Source organism: Macaca thibetana, chromosome 1 (genome assembly GCF_024542745.1).
Source record: "Macaca thibetana thibetana isolate TM-01 chromosome 1, ASM2454274v1, whole genome shotgun sequence".
Classification (NCBI taxonomy): domain Eukaryota; kingdom Metazoa; phylum Chordata; class Mammalia; order Primates; family Cercopithecidae; genus Macaca; species Macaca thibetana.
The window spans coordinates 157,970,142-157,974,330 of NC_065578.1; the positions used below are offsets into that span (position 1 = coordinate 157,970,142).

Consider the following 4,189-nt stretch of genomic DNA (forward strand, 5'->3'; position numbering starts at 1 on the left):
ATACTAGTGCCTCAAAAAATCAGCAAGAACTGGAAGATCAGACTCACAGAATCTGTAGGCAGGAACCAGAGCAGCTCTGCAAGCTTTTGCTGTCTAAAGCTATGATGAACCATCTTTACTCCCTCAAGAGTTAACAGCCAGGGCGAGTTTTCTCAACTGGCCCAGCACAGGTCCCAGACCCATTTTCTAGCTTTACTGGTTCAGAACTGGAAGGATCTATCGCCTTCAGATTCCATGATGGGAGGCAGGCACCTAAATTTGCCTGCTCATTGAAAATTATATTCCTTGGAGGAGATGTAACTCCCGAAAAGTAATCAAAGAGAAGTGAGAAAAGGGACCTAAATTCAGGACAGGTGCCAGGTGACACACGGCCGTTACAGTTCATCTCTTGGGCTGCTTGACCTCCACAGCCACCCTTCTGGCACTACTGGGAGGCAAGGTCGTGAAAGAAGATTGACAGATTAGGGCCTGATACAGAGAGGCCACAACTTGATCTCTGGGAAGGACATTTCTAAATCTCTGAAGTATTTTTCAACCTATGAAGAATGCCTTGGCTTCTATTGCCTTTCTCTTTCCTTCCTCCCTTATTTTCTCAGCATGGCTTCCCCATGAATCAAAGACACTCAAGCATCTAGGTAAAGGCTAAATCAGAGCCTTTCTATGTGTTGAAGCAGGAGTTTAAGAGGCAAATGTCAGGCTCAATGTGAAGCCACTGGCTCTGAAAATAAGGGGAACTGCTCCAGGTTCTAAGCTGGGACCACAGAGAAACACAGTGGTTAGTCTAAGACATTGTATTGAGCAGGATTTGCTTACAATTGTTAAAAATTATTAGATACTGGCAAAGGAGTATATGTAACATCCTCATATATTTTGATGCGGCCGGGTGTGGTGGCTCATGCCTGTGATCCCAGCACTTTGGGAGGCTGAGGCGGGCAGATAATCTGAGGTCAGGAGTTCGAGAGCAGCCTGGCCAACATGGCCAAACCCCATCTCTACTAAAATACAAAAATTAGCCAAGCATGGTAGCGGGTGCCTGTAATCCCAGCTACTCAGGAGGATGAGGCAGAAAGAATTAATTGAACTCAGGAGGCGGAGGTTGCAGTGAGCTGACATTGCACCGCTGCACTCCAGACTGGGCAAGACGCTGTCTTTGAAAAAAAAAAAAAAAATTGATGCATAAGAACAATTTTTTTTTTCTGGAGACAAAGTCTCACTGTCACCCAGGCTGGAGTGCAATGGTGCTATCTCTGCTCACTGCAACCTCCATCTCCCAAGGTCAAGTGATTCTCCTGCCTCAGCCTTGTGAGTAGCTGGGATTACAGACATGCACCACCACGCCTGGCTAACTTTTGTATTTTTAGTAGAGATGGGGTTTTGCCACGTTGGTCAGGCTAGTCTCAAACTCCTGACCTCAGGTGATCCATCTGCCTTGGCCTCCCAAAGTGCTGAGATTACAGACGTGAGCCACCAGGCCCGGCCAAGAACAATTTTTAAAATGTGAATTTATCATGCAATTTGTGGGCCAGAACACTGCCATGGTTTTTAAGCCCCTGTGTGATTCTCCCAGATGCCAGTTCCTGCACCTCCCCCCTTTTCTCCCATCCCTAAGTTACTACTGTGTTGATCATTCTCTTTTTTTCTTTTTTTCTTTTTCTTTTTCTTTTTTATTTGAAACGGAGTCTTGCTTTGTTGTCCAGACTGGAGTGCAGTGGCGGGATCTTGGTTCACTGCAACCTCCGCCTCTTGGGTTCAATCGATTCTCCTGCCTCAGCCTCCCAAGTAGCTGGGATTACAGGCACACACCACCTCACCCAGCTAATTTCTGTATTAGTAGAAATGGGGTTTCACCATGTTGGCCAGGCTGGTCTTGAACTCTTGACCTCGTGATCTGCCCGCCTCGGCCTCCCAAAGTGCTGAGATTACAGGTGTGAGCCACCGTGCCCAGCCCATTCCCTCTCTTTTTTTTTTTTTTTTTTTTTTTTTTTTAAGAAAAGTATTTCCAAATATACCTGTAGCTCTAAACAATATATACTTTGGTTTTGCATATCTTTGTGCTTTATAAAAATGATATTATTTAACCAGGCATGGTATGGCATGTGCCTGTAGTCCTAGCTACTTGGGAGGCTGAAGTGGGAGGACTGACTGAGCCCAGGAGGTTGAGGTGAGTTTTATAAAGGTATGTTTAAATTTGCAAGTGTGGTCAGGCATAGTGAGTCACACCTGTAATCTCAGCACTTTGGCAGGCCAAGGTGGTAGGATTGCTTGAGCTCAGAGGTACAAGACCAGCCTGGGTAAAATAGTGAGACCCTGTCTCTACAGAAAATTTTAAAAATTTGCCAGCCAGACGTGGTGGCTCACACCTATAATCCCAGCACTTTGGGAGGCTGAGGCGGTTGGATCACTTGAGGTCAGGAGTTTGAGACCAGCATCGCCAACATGGTGAAACCCCGTGTCTACTAAAAATACAAAAATTAGCTGGCCATCTATTCTTCATTATGAAAAACTTTATAAAAACCTGAAAGAAATGTTGCATACTTGTATTTTCTGTTCTCCATTTCCGAGCAAGATAAAGAGAGGCTCTAAAATATTTGTAAATAAAAACCCAATGGGATTAAAAATGAAACACAGAAAACCAAATCTACATACAGCTGTGCCAGAGAGCATTTGTGGCTTTTTGTTTGTTTGTTTGTTTGTTTTTGAGACGGAATCTCTCTCTGTCACCCAGGCTGGAGTGCAGTGGCATGATCTCGGCTCACTGCAACCTCCACCTCCCAGGTTCAAGCAATTTTCCCACCTCAGCCTCTCCAGTAGCTGGGATTACAGGCACCCACCATCATGCCTGGCTAAACTTTTTTGTATTTTTGTAGAGATGGGGGTCTCACCATCTTGGCAAGGCTGGTCTCGAACTCAAGGCCTCAGGTGATCCACCTGCCTCGGCCTTTCAAAGTGCTGGGATTAGAGGCATAAGCCACCAAGCTCGGATGCATGACTGTTTTTTGCTTTTTTGGGGGGTGCTGGGGACGGAGTCTCCCTCTGTCACCCAGGCTGGAGTGCAGTGGCACTATCTCAGCTCACTGCAACCTCGGCCTCCCGGGTTGAAGTGATTCTCCTGTCTCAGCCTCCTGAGTAGCTGGGACCACAGGTGTGTGCCACCACACCCAGCTAATTTTTTGTATTCTTAGTAGAGACGGGGTTTCACCATGTTAGCCAGGATGGTCTCAATCTCCTGACCTTGTGATCCGTCTGCCTCAGCCTCCTGAAGTCCTGGGATTACAGGTGTGAGCCACCGCGCCCAGCCTGCATGAGTGGTTTTTATCTGATGTTTTGGATCCATTTCACATGAAACAAAAACAGGTGCTATAGTAAAGCCAAACCAGGAAAACCCCAATAGATTATTTTTAGCATGCCTCTTAATTTTTCTATCACCAGCTTCTCATTTTCTGTGATGAGTCTTGGACATGTAACCTCTTGAGGGGATGCCAGTGATGGATGGGCCATGGGTGAAGTGTCAGCAAATGTGAAAAAGCAAATCCAGCTATAACTATATAGACAGTTCATCTGCAATGTTCAGCCACATAACCATAGATAAATCCAACGACTGAAGAAAAAGTAATAATTCTCTGAAACATTTGTTCAACTAGCTTTTGTCCCTTGTAATCGATTCATATGGGCAGCAAGCTCATATGCTCCAACATGACTGGCCATGGGGGCAGGCGGTGGGCAACATAGTTAGGGTGGCTGCAACTCAGATCTGGGTCTGGGTCTGGGCCTTATACCACCACACTTGCCTTTTTTTTTTTTGAGTGGGGTTTTGCTCTTTTTGCCCAGGCTAGAGTGCAAGGGTGCCATCTCGGCTCAATGCAACCTCCGCTTCCTGGGTTCAAGTCATTCTCCTGCCTCAGCCTCCCGAGTAGCTGGGAGCCATGGCATGGCCACCATACCTGGCCTAATTTTTGTAATTTTAGTAGAGACAGGGTTTCACCATGTTGGCGAGGCTGGTCTCAAACTCCTGGCCTCAAGTGATCCGCCTGCATGGGCCTCCCAAAATGCTGGGATTATAGGTGTCAGCCACTGTGCCAGGCCCTGTATTGTCTTTTAAATAACATCTCCAAAGTGGCGATAGAGAAGAAATACCAACTTGTGAGTATATGTTTAGCTGATGTATACTCCAAGAATTAGGATAAAAATT

At 46.1% G+C, this 4,189-nt stretch overlaps 1 pseudogene; it reads right to left on the reverse strand.

The window, feature by feature from the left end:
- Positions 1 to 381: 381 nt before the first annotated feature.
- On the reverse strand, positions 382 to 3,859 carry LOC126955125 (signal peptidase complex subunit 1-like; annotated as a pseudogene).
- Positions 3,860 to 4,189: the final 330 nt, after the last annotated feature.